Source organism: Pelobates fuscus, chromosome 6 (assembly GCF_036172605.1).
Source record: "Pelobates fuscus isolate aPelFus1 chromosome 6, aPelFus1.pri, whole genome shotgun sequence".
Lineage (NCBI taxonomy): Eukaryota > Metazoa > Chordata > Amphibia > Anura > Pelobatidae > Pelobates > Pelobates fuscus.
This window is the reverse complement of record NC_086322.1, coordinates 12,111,729-12,125,039: the sequence shown is the minus strand read 5'-3', so window position 1 is coordinate 12,125,039 and position 13,311 is coordinate 12,111,729.

Sequence of the window (13,311 nt, the reverse complement as noted above, 5' to 3'; positions counted from 1 at the left end):
TGAAGCTCTCCCCCAGATTCCAGCGCCATCTTGAAAATGAGAGTGTTTAGTCGATGGGTGGGGTACTCCTTAGTGACATCTAGTGGCCATTTTAGTAATTTATTGAATAATACTGATTATGACTAGATGGAGTAAATAGGCATTTTACTAAGCTATTTATTTTGTCCACAACACCAATCTAATTCCATCTCTAAACACGATTAAGCAAGCAGGGAAACCCCAGCTATATTTAATATCGTTTGATCTCACATCCTCTGCACCCTTTTAAAGTTTCTCCTGGCTGATCGTGTTATAAAGGAAAGATCCTGAAATACTTTTAGATCTTTAAATTCATCAGATTTGTTCTTTAACTCTATAAACGCCTTAATTAAAATGCTGCAGTTCTATATGATGAGAAGGCTATGAATACATCTCTGGGGAGAGATTCAGAGACCAATGATGGCTTGGGTAGTCTATGAAATCTTTCCATCTATGTGAGGAGATGCTGACATGATTCCTAAGGTTTCATAGAATTTAAGCAGATATTGTTTTAATTTATCTGTAGTAACCATTTCAGGTATGTTTCTAATTCCTACATTATTCTCTCGGGGTCTGTCTTCCAGATCTACCTGCATAGAATCTATCTTTAATTCTAGTTGTTTTAGTGGGTCTTCATTTTCCAATGAGGAAACCTGAGCGGATTCTATTTTTTCTTCTAAGGATTGGACTCTAATACCCAAGTCAGATAAGTCAGATTTTCTATCTTTTTTGATCTCTCGGGCATTAAATTGGATCTCTGTTCTTATAAGTTCCCATTGTGTCTCGAAGGAGTATCTTAGTGATCATTGTTTGTTCAAGGTCAGTGGATAGATCCATTTGTTCTGCTCCAATTGTTTTCCCAGATGATAATCTATCTTTTTGGGCCAATGAGGGACTTATCAAAGATTTATGTATTTCCCTATGGGACGCAGAGAGGAAAAAGCCTGATAACATTTTTATCTTTTTTACTTGTCTGTTCCTTTTCCATTTTTTCCTTATCTTTTTTGTTGTTGGCGGTTTAGGTTTATCTTTGTTAACCATATCTTAACTTCTCAGAAAATAAAAGCGAAGGAGAAAATCTCTATATATATTTTGCAAAGCCTGAACATACTCAAGTTGTCCTATGTTATACAAGACAAACGATTTGATAGGATAAATCCTAGATTTGCAAATATGTTTTATGAAGGAAAACAATAAATGTTGTAGTTTGTTTCATGTGACAAAATGACACAATGTTAAGACAATATGGTTGTAACGGATCACCTTGCACCCCCACTGAGTACCTCCATTGATGGATGCTCCTAGCGCTCCTGAGGACCTCAAGCACTGCACCAGACACCACAACCACCAAATTTGAGAATTATAGGAATCCTCTCTATCATATGAATGCTGTATACAGCCGAATAGGAAAAAACATGCAAATAGGTTTACACTCCTAGCAGTCAAACTGGAACAGCATACAATAAATCCTCCTGCCAATAATGAGACGACACTTCACTTTGAGGGTTAAGCAGGAACTCAGGTGCTGGCCCACCCAGCCTGGTTTTTATTACAGTTGTTGCAAATACAGGTCCGCCCACAGGGAGGTATAAAATAACCAATCACATCACAGTTACATCCCACATATTCCCTCCCCTTATCCTGAGAGGAAACTCAATTACAGATACAGTTAAACATACTTTCTACCCAACTTTCATAACTCTAAAACCATACATCACATTCACATAAAAATACATATCCACAATCAATCCATTCAGGGGAACAACATATTAAAAAATGGCATGAATCAGACCAGGGGTTCAAAAGTTAGTAAAGTATGCCAGCATGGCTTTCCGGCTCAGACCGGTTTTACAGAGCCAGCATGGCTTTCCGGCTCAGACCGGTTTTACAGAGCCCTCTCTCCTGGAGACAATGGAGAAGTAATCCAATTACCTCCCAGGACAGAGACAAGACTCCATTGAGCACATGGTTGCAAAAAGATATAAAATACAATAAAATAAACAAGGTTACATTTACTACATAAAATAAAGACATATGTCAGAGGTAGTAGATAGTAATAAACATGTGAGGGTTAATAGACTTGCCATATAGTATCTGTTAAAGATTCTGACGTATCAGGGTAAAACCCAAATCTGTAGACCACTAGAACGTCATAAAATGGAAAGTTACCCTGGTAAGATAAATAGAGAGGACCTGTCGAAAAGTTTTCAGCGTCCTCTCTGCAGAAATATGGTGCAAAAAACAATAATTTTGCACCTTCAAAAATATATAGATGTTAGTGTATGCTTAGGCTTCCTGGGTAAAAGCAGCAATACACACACTTTTCCATATACACATATAGGCTAATGTTATACATGAATAGAGCCTTCAATATAGGTAAATGGGTGATGTGAGGGCTGAGACCTCCTGGATAGAGATCGCTAATACACCCAGTAAACAGTGTAACACCCAATTAACAATGTAGCACACATGCTGCCACAGTATACAGTGAGAAGCCCTAAATGGTGCCCAGTAAAGCCTGATATGTAAATGAAAAGGTACGGTCTCGGTCAGCAGTAAGCCCCAACATTAAATAAAAGACTGACAGCTAAACATGGGAGGTTGGTGTACAGAAAAAGGCGGCACAGTAACCAGTAATGAATAAAGTTACACGGCTAGTTCATAACAGTAGGAACTCAGCCGTTGGTCCTCGCCCTCCTAAATGAAAGCTGAAAGTCAGCTCGAGATCCGTGATGCCACATAAGCCGTAGTAGGAGATAAGTCTTGTGCACCGGCTAATAGCAGTAGCTGAGGATCGTCGAGAAGCCCCTGACGCGCGCGTTTCATTTACATATAAGGCTTTACTGGGCACCATTTAGGGCTTCTCACTGTATACTGTGGCAGCATGTGTGCTACATTGTTAATTGGGAGTTACACTGTTTACTGGGTGTATTAGCGATCTCTATCCAGGAGGTCTCAGCCCTCACATCACCCATTTACCTATATTGAAGGCTCTATTCATGTATAACATTAGCCTATATGTGTATATGGAAAAGTGTGTGTATTGCTGCTTTTACCCAGGAAGCCTAAGCATACACTAACATCTATATATTTTTGAAGGTGCAAAATTATTGTTTTTTGCACCATATTTCTGCAGAGAGGACGCTGAAAACTTTTGAACAGGTCCTCTCTATTTATCTTACCAGGGTAACTTTCCATTTTATGACGTTCTAGTGGTCTACAGATTTGGGTTTTACCCTGATACGTCAGAATCTTTAACAGATACTATATGGCAAGTCTATTAACCCTCACATGTTTATTACTATCTACTACCTCTGACATATGTTTTTTACTAGATCAATAACAGTGTCAGTTTTTACACTATTTTTTTGTGGTTATTCCCACATTTATTTTAAAGGCATTATTAAAGGTTATGTATTAACTATTTAGGGCACTCACTTCTCCTTTTCTATTTCTCACTACCTTGGTAGTTCCCCTAGGGTTACCCCCTTTATTTTGAGTGCTCTCTCCAGGCTTCCAGCTTTCTTCTTTGTGTTCGCTCTAAAATAAAGACATGCAACATATCCCCAGATAGCTTAGGTCTGAGCGCATATTATTGAATGGCGCTCAGACCACACACATACAGTTCAATTGCCATGGAGCTAAAGTCTTTCATTATATGAATGGGCTCCATGGCATAGCTATCTGGGGTATCCCCGCTCACACAGGGCAAGTACCGAATGACCCCACTGTATTTAAAGGGCCAGAATGAGTGACATGCACTCTGTTAGGGCCGAATACGTTTATTTAAAGGGCCTAATCTTCCAGGGCCATAGTCCAAAGGCAGCAGGCGGGCAACCAGGCTTCTCCAGTTCATAGTGGCGAGGTTGGTTTCGCCACACTTCTCCCCTTTACCAATTAGACTAACAGGGTACCTGACCTCCTGACGGTCAGTGCCCTGGTTAGTCCAGCAACCCACCCACAAAGCAGAAACCGCAGTACAGCACACCCACCATAACTGGTTACTACACCTGGGTGGAGGAGAACTTTGTCCAGGTCTAGGTGTCTCACCACGGCTGTGTGGGGGACTGGTAGTCTTCCTTGGTGGGTTGCTGAGTGGGCAGAGACCAGCGGTACTCTGCCCTGGTGCCAGTACTACCGCGGAAGTAGCCTGGTTGGAGCCTGGTTGTGGGAGGGAGAGACCGACTGTCTCCCCTCTATACACCGCTCTGTGGCTGGGGGACAGGACCGACCATCTGTGCTGGTGTGGGGCTTACTGTCTCCCCTTGGTGGGCTATGCTGCCGCTGGGGAGGGGGAACGCGACTCTCCCCTCCCGATAACATTTTCTGCCGCTGGGGAGCAGGGCTGACCCTCCGTACTCCCTGTAGCTTGGGCGCAGAGACCACGGTCCCATCTGCGCTGGTGAGGGGCTTAGCGTCTCCCCTTGGTGGGCTAGGCTGCCGCTGGGGAGGGGGGACGAGACTCTCCCCTCTCGGTAAAATATTCTGCCGCTGGGGAGCAGGGCTGACCCTCCGTACTCCCTGTAGCTTGGGCGCAGAGACCACGGTCCCATCTGCGCTGGTGAGGGGCTTAGCGTCTCCCCTTGGTGGGCTAGGCTGCCGCTGGGGAGGGGGGACGAGACTCTCCCCTCCCGGTAAAATATTCTGCCGCTGGGGAGCAGGGCTGACCCTCCGTACTCCCTGTAGCTTGGGCGCAGAGACCACAGTCCCATCTGCGCTGGTGAGGGGCTTAGTGTCTCCCCTTGGTGGGTTATGCTTCTGCTGGGGGGTAACCAGCTCCTCTCCCTGAACTGGAGCTTGCCGCTGGGGAGAGGGGGTAACAAGCTCCTCTCCCTGAACTGTAGACTGCCGCTGGGGAGAGGGGGTAACAAGTTCCTCTCCCTGAACTGTAGACTGCCGCTGGGGAGAGGGGGTAACAAGCTCCTCTCCCTGACGCTTTCTCTCTTTCGCCCGCTGGAATTCTCGGCCCAGCCTTGTGTTTCGCTCAGCCATGACCTGGTTCCAGATCACCCAGCGTGTCTCCATGGGTACATCATCCCCATACTGGGCCCCTCGCTGCCTTACTTTGGCCAGCCAATTATCTCCAAAACCTTTTATACTTGTCTCCTGGTGAAGAGGGGGACCAACTGTCTCCCCTTTCCATATATTGTCCTGCCGCTGGGGAGCAATGATGGCACCTTCAGCTCCCTGTAACACACACTGCCGCTGGGTAGGAAGCACGGCACCTTCAGCTCCCTGTAACACACACTGCCACTGGGGAGGAAGGACAGCACCTTCAGCTCCCTGTAACACATACTGCCGCTGGGGGCAAGGACAGCACCTTCAGCTCCCTGTAACACACACTGCCACTGGGGAGGAAGGACAGCACATTCAGCTCCCTGTAACACACACTGCCGCTGGGGAGGAAGGACGACACCTTCAGCTCCCTGGGGTACACACTGCCGCTGGGGAGGAAGGACGACACCTTCAGCCCTCTGTAACACACACTGCCGCTGGGGAGGAAGGACGACACCTTCAGCTCCCTGTAACACACACTGCCGCTGGGGAGGAAGGACGTCACCTTCAGCTCCCTGTAACACACACTGCCGCTGGGGGCAAGGACGGCACCTTCAGCTCCCTGTAACACACACTGCCGCTGGGGAGGAAGGACAGCACCTTCAGCTCCCTGTAACACATACTGCCGCTGGGGGCAAGGACGGCACCTTCAGCTCCCTGTAACACACACTGCCGCTGGAGAGGAAGGACAGCACCTTCAGCTCCCTGTAACACATACTGCCGCTGGGGGCAAGGACGGCACCTTCCGCTCCCTGGGGTACACACTGCCGCTGGGTAGGAAGGACGGCACCTTCAGCTCCCTGGGATACACACTGCCGCTGGGAAGGAAGGATGGCACCTTCCGCTCCCTGGGGTACACACTGCCGCTGGGAAGGAAGGATGGCACCTTCCGCTCCCTGGGGTACACACTGCCGCTGGGGAGGAGGGATGACACCTTCAGCTCCCTGTAACACACACTGCCACTGGGGAGGAAGGACAGCACCTTCAGCTCCCTGTAACACACACTGCCACTGGGGAGGAAGGACAGCACCTTCAGCTCCCTGTAACACACACTGCCGCTGGGGAGGAAGGATGGCACCTTCAGCTCCCTGTAACACACACTGCCACTGGGGAGGAAGGACAGCACTTTCAGCTCCCTGTAACACACACTGCCACTGGGAAGGAAGGATTGCACCTTCAGCTCCCTGTAACACACACTGCCACTGGGGAGCAAGGACGGCACCTTCAGCTCCCTGTAACACACACTGCCACTGGGGAGGAAGGACAGCACCTTCAGCTCCCTGTAACACACACTGCCGCTGGGGAGGAAGGATAGCACCTTCAGCTCCCTGTAACACACACTGCCACTGGGGAGGAAGGACAGCACCTTCAGCTCCCTGTAACACACACTGCCGCTGGGGAGGAAGGATGGCACCTTCAGCTCCCTGTAACACACACTGCCGCTGGGAAGGAAGGATTGCACCTTCAGCTCCCTGTAACACACACTGCCGCTGGGGAGCAAGGACGGCACCTTCAGCTCCCTGTAACACACACCGGCGCTGGGGAGCAAGGACGGCACCTTCAGCTCCCTGTAACACACACTGCCGCTGGGGAGCAAGGACGGCACCTTCAGCTCCCTGTAACACACACTGCCGCTGGGCAGAGAGACCAATTGGCCACAGCCCCAATCTCCGCAATCGGCACTCGCATTCCCATGCCGCTCGATTCGTCACATCCAACTTGCGCACGGTTGCTGTAAGCGCCTCTGTTGAAGGATTCGGGCCATATCTGGTTAACCGTCTCATGACCTCGTCCCTGTACGCGTCGCCCTCAAAGCGATAGGTCATGTTTGCTGTGACCAGGGGCGCTGTACGAATACTAGCGTTGCCCTCAAATTGTAACTCCAAACGAACTGTGTCTCTGAGCTGCTTTACCTTGCACTAGGACGCCATCCCAACGCTTGCCACCAATGTAACGGATCGACGGGCACCCCGACTTGGTACCTCCGTTAAAGGATGCTCCTAGCGTTTCCGGAGGACTCCAAGCACTGCACCAGACACCACAACCACCGAATTTGAGAAGCATAGGAATCCTCTCTATCATATGAATACTGTATACAGCCGAATAGGAAAAACCATGCGAATAGGTTTACACTCCTAGCAGTCAAACTGGAACAGCATACAATAAATCCTCCTGCCAATAATGAGACAACACTTCACTTTGAGGGTTAAGCAGGAACTCAGGTGCTGGCCCACCCAGCCTGGTTTTTTTTTACAGTTGTTGCAAATACAGGTCCGCCCACAGGGAGGTATAAAACAACCAATCACATCACAGTTACATCCCACATATTCCCTCCCCTTATCCTGAGAGGAAACTCAATTACACATACAGTTAAAACATACTTTCTACCCAACTTTCATAACTCTAAAACCATACATCACATTCACATAAAAATACATATCCACAATCAATCCATTCAGGGGAACAACATATTAAAAAATGGCATGAATCAGACCAGGGGTTCAAAAGTTAGTAAAGTATCTTTTAAAAAACCCTGGCAGCATGGCTTTCCGGCTCAGACCGGTTTTACAGAGCCCTCTCTCCTGGAGACAATGGAGAAGTAATCCAATTACCTCCCAGGACAGAGACAAGACTCCATTGAGCACATGGTTGCAAAAAGACATAAAATACAATAAAATAAACAAGGTTACATTTACTACATAAAATAAAGACATGCAACATATCCCCAGATAGCTTAGGTCTGAGCGCATATTATTGAATGGCACTCAGACCACACACATACAGTTCAACTGCCATGGAGCTAAAGTCTTTCCCATAGTCTTTCATTATATGAATGGGCTCCATGGCATAGCTATCTGGGGTATCCCCGCTCACACAGGGCAAGTACCGAATGACCCCACTGTATTTAAAGGGCCAGAAAGAGTGACATGCACTCTGTTAGGGCCGAATACGTTTATTTAAAAGGCCCAATCTCCCAGGGCCATAGTCCAAAGGCAGCAGGCGGGCAACCAGGCTTCTCCAGTTCATAGTGGCGAGGTTGGTTTCGCCACAATGGTTATTATTGATAAAGTATAGTGTAAAACAAGGTTGGATTTCTGTAACTTCTGACTAATAATTAGGCTATACCCGAAATTAGTAAACAGTTTAAAAGCGGGTTATGGTTAGTAAAAAGTTTCAAAAATTAAAATGATCAGGAAGATGTAATGATGAGAAGCAAGTTTTGGAGATTATACAACATCTCATGGCACAAATGCAATGACCAGAAGACATGTGTAATTTGTTTCGGTCCGAATATGAATTCGGACAAATTTCGGGCAATTGCCGAATTGCTGAGGTCCCGAAGTTCCGAAATTACCGAATTTCCAAAGTGTCGAAGTGCCGAAGTTCCGAAGTGCTGAAGTGCCGAAGTTCCGAAGTTGCCGAAGTTGCCGAAGTTCCGAAGTGTCAAAGTGCCGAAGTGCCGAAGTTCTGAAGCACAGTATTGCCTAAGTACTAATATACTTACCCAGTGAAAGAAGAATGTTACATTGTAAACAATTTTAAATAAAAAGTATACAAACATAGCCAGGATTCAGCTGTAAGCATTTGCAACACTTACAACAATCAAGTAACATACATTCATATAAAATGTAAGTTATATGGGCCCCTCACCCTAAAAATAATGAGGGAGGGGGAAATTTAACTAAGTACCTGTAAAAAAAAATATGTTTTCTTTCTTCTAAAATCTTTTTTTTTCAGCCCCAAAAAAGGCCAAATAAAAAACCATAATAACCGACACAATTATAAAAAAAAAACAAGCACAAAAAAATAATAATAATTCTTCACCCTGCGAGGGCTATAAAGCCTTGCCCCGCTCTGCAATTAGGCTCAGAGCACTCTGATTGGTGGGTTTAAACCATCCAATCAGAGTGCTCTGACAGGTAAATGAAGAGACTGACAGGTAAGTCTCTACATTTACCTGTCACAGCACTCTGATTAGTTGGTTTGAAATCCACCAATCAGAGTGCTCTGTGTCATTTTACACAGCTTGGGAAAGTTCTTTGGAATTTTCCCACGCTGTGTAATTTGACTCATAACTCTCTGATTGGTGGATTAAGTAACCAATCAGAGTGCTATGAGTCAAATTACACAGCGTGGGAAAATAGGTCCTCAGGCTGCTCACTGTTTAATAGACATGCCCCTACTCGCGGTATAGTGAGTAGGGGCATGATTTACTAATACTAAGTAATTTTTACTTAGTATTAGTAAATTTGGCTGAAAGACCAATTTAGGCCTTTCAGCCTTTTGGTAGATAACTCCCTAATACCGTGGGAAATAGGGAGTTATCTACTAAGCGGCTGCAATAGAAGTCCCGAGGTGCCGAAGTCCCAAAATTCCAAAATGCCGAAGTTCCGAAATTCCGAAGTGCCGAAGTTGCCACATTTCTGAAGTGTCGAAGTGCCGAAGTGCCAAAGTGCCAAAGTCCCGAATTGCGAAAATCCCGAATTTCGGAATGCCGAACCGATAATTTTCCCCATGCACATGCCTAATGACCACTAGATCTCATGAGAAGAAATGAGAATGTTTGGGAGTCAATGTAATTCAAAGTTAAACAGTTTAATAGTAACACTATTAATGTAAGCCATTGTATTGATGCTGCACATATTTCTTGTTTTGATATGGTAAAGCATGACAGATAATACATTGGGAAAACATTTGTTTCAACAACTGGACATCGGCTGTTGGAATCAGACTTTTCATCTGACCTGCAAACTGTGATGGAAGATTCTACAGTTCATTCGATACAGAACGTTAACAGACCTAAGAAGAAATAATAAATAAATAACACTAACATACATTTAAAAAAAAAGTTATTTAGCAGCTATACGTATATTAATACTGTGGCGAAACCGACCTCGCCACGTGTCCTTGGAGGGGGCTGATTGCCCGCCTCTTGCCTTTGGACTATGGACCAGACTTTATGGGAATGTGATACCCCAGATAGCCATACCATGGAGCCTATTCATATAATGAAAGACTATGGGAAAGACTTTAGCTCCATGGCAATTGTACTGTGTGAGTAGGATCTGCGCGCTATTCGGTAGTTTTGTGCGTGCAGATCCCAGCTATCTGGGGATAGGTGAAATGTCTGTGTGTTATGTGTAAATGTGACTTTATGTATTTTAAAGTGTTTTATGTTGTTTTGCAACCATGTGGTTAATGGAGTCTGCCTTTAGTCCTGGGTAATTGGATTACTTCTCCAATTAACTCCAGGGCAGAAGGGAGGAAACCAGGGTGCATTGTGGGGATGTTTTTCTGCCAGCCAGAAAGGAACAAAAGATACTTTTAGTAACTTTTGAACCCCTGGTCGGATTCATGCCATTTTTTAATATGTTGTTCCCCTGAATGGATTGATTGTGGATATGTATTTTTATGTGAATGTGATGTATGGTTTTAAAGTTATGAAAGTTGTGTAAAAGTATATTTTACACTGTATGCATAATGGGATTATGTGTCACACTAAGGGGAGGGGATGTGTGGGAGGTAACATCTATGTCATTGGTTCTTTTATGCCTCCCCCTGGGTGTGGCCTGTATGTGTGAGTTGGAAATAAAAGCCAGGCTGGAGGAGCCAGTCCAGAGTTCCTGTTTTACCCTCAAAGTGATGTGTCGTCTCATTATTGGGGGGAAGGATTTATTGCATGCTGTTCCAGTTGACTGCTAGGAGTACAAGCCTATTCGTATGGTTCCTATTCAATGGTCTACAGCATTCATATGCTTGGGAGAATTTAAAAGGTTTCTCGGATTCGGTGATTGTGGTGTCTGCCAGAGTGCTTGGAGTCCTCAGGAAGCACTAGGAGCATCCTTTAACGGAGGTACCCGGTCGGGGTACCAGGTGATCCGTTACATTGGTGGCAAGCGGTGGGATGGCGTCCTAGTGCGAGGTAAAGCAGCTCAGAGACACTGTAGGGATTTACAAATTAAGGGCAACGCTAGCAGTCGTGCAGTGCCCCTGGGAGCAGACAAGTATGGAAGGTTCTGGCTCTGGAGATGATTGGCTGGCCGAGGTGAGGCAGCGAGTGGCCGAGTATGGGGATGATATACCCATGGAGACACGCCGGGTGATCTGGAACCAGGTCATGGCTGAGCGAAACACAAGGCTGGACCGAGAATTCCGGTTGGCAAAAGAGAGGAAGTATGCTCAGCAGCAGGAGCGGTACAGCAGCCGAGTAGAGGCTGCATCCGAGGAGGTTAGCCGTCTTTCCCTGAGGCGGCGGGAGGAACCCGAAGTGGGGGTCCTCATAGACTGGTCCTGTGAGGAACCACAACAGGCAGGTAGAGATGGGACCAAGGTCTCTCCACCGGGCCCTTACTCACAAATGTTGCGGGGCTTCACGGATTGGTCCTGGGAAGACCCACAGATGGCAGGTGGAGATGGGACTGCGGTCTCTCTACCGGCCCTACAGGGATGCTGGGCAGTCGGCCCAGATCCCCAGCAGCAGTGTGCGTTACAGGGAGCTGAAGGTGCCGTTCTTGCTCCCCAGCGGCAGCTTAGCACACCTAGGGGAGACAGTAAGCCCCACACCAGCGCAGATGGGACCGTGGTCTCTGCGCCCAAGTTACAGGGAGCTGAAGGAGCCGTCCTCCCTCCCCAGCGGCAGTGTGATTTGTTGGGAATTGGGAGCCCGGTCTCCATTCCCCAGTGGCAGAGTATCCAGCAGGGAATAGAGAGCCCAGCCCCCTTTCCCCCACAGCAGGACTCTGTGCTGGGAGGAGAGACAGTCGGTCTCCCTCCGCAGAGACGGGAAGTATGCATGGGAGAGGAGATTGTTACCACCTCTCCCCAGCGGCGGATCATTAATGTACAGGGAATAGAGAGCCCAGTCTCCATTCCCCAGTGGCAGAGTGTTCTAATGGGAGAGGAGCTGGTTACCACCTCTCCCCAGCGGCAGCTTAATGTACCAGGGGGAGACTGTAAGCCCCACACCTGTGCAGATGGGAACGTGGTCTCTGCACTTCCAGCACAGGGGGTAGGGACGGTCGGTCCTGCCCCCCCACAACAGGGCTGTTTAGCCAAAGGGGAGACAGTCTGTCTCCAGCAGCAGAGCTGTGTAACTAAAGGGGAGACAGTCGGTCTCCAGCAGCAGAGTTGTGTAACTCAAGGGGAGACAGTCGGTCTCCAGCAGCAGAGCGGTGTAACTCAAGGGGAGACAGTCGGTCTCCAGCAGCAGAGCAGTGTATTTAAAGGGGAGACAGTCTGTCTCCAGCAGCAGAGCTGTGTAACTAAAGGGGAGACAGTCGGTCTCCAGCAGCAGAGCTGTGTAACTAAAGGGGAGACAGTCGGTCTCCAGCAGCAGAGCTGTGTAACTCAAGGGGAGACAGTCGGTCTCCAGCAGCAGAGCGGTGTAACTCAAGGGGAGACAGTCGGTCTCCAGCAACCAGGCTCCAACCAGACTACTCCCGTGGTAGTGCTGGCAACAGGACAGAGTACCGCTGGTCTCTGCCCCCTCAGCAACCTACCAAGGCAGCCTACCAGTCCCCCACACAGCCGTGGTGAGGCACCTGAACCTGGACAAGATTCTCCCTCACCCAGGTGTAGTAACTGTTTATTGTGGGTGGGCTGCTCTGCTGTTTCTGTCTTGTGGGTGGGCTGCTGGACTAACAAGGGCACTGACCGGCAGGAGGTCAAGTACCCTGTTAGTCTGGGGGGTAAAGGGGAGAAGTGTGGCGAAACCGACCTCGCCACGTGTCCTTGGAGGGGGCTGATTGCCCGCCTCTTGCCTTTGGACTATGGACCAGACTTTATGGGAATGTGATACCCCAGATAGCCATACCATGGAGCCTATTCATATAATGAAAGACTATGGGAAAGACTTTAGCTCCATGGCAATTGTACTGTGTGAGTAGGATCTGCGCGCTATTCGGTAGTTTTGTGCGTGCAGATCCCAGCTATCTGGGGATAGGTGAAATGTCTGTGTGTTATGTGTAAATGTGACTTTATGTATTTTAAAGTGTTTTATGTTGTTTTGCAACCATGTGGTTAATGGAGTCTGCCTTTAGTCCTGGGTAATTGGATTACTTCTCCAATTAACTCCAGGGCAGAAGGGAGGAAACCAGGGTGCATTGTGGGGATGTTTTTCTGCCAGCCAGAAAGGAACAAAAGATACTTTTAGTAACTTTTGAACCCCTGGTCGGATCCATGCCATTTTTTAATATGTTGTTCCCCTGAATGGATTGATTGTGGATATGTATTTTTATG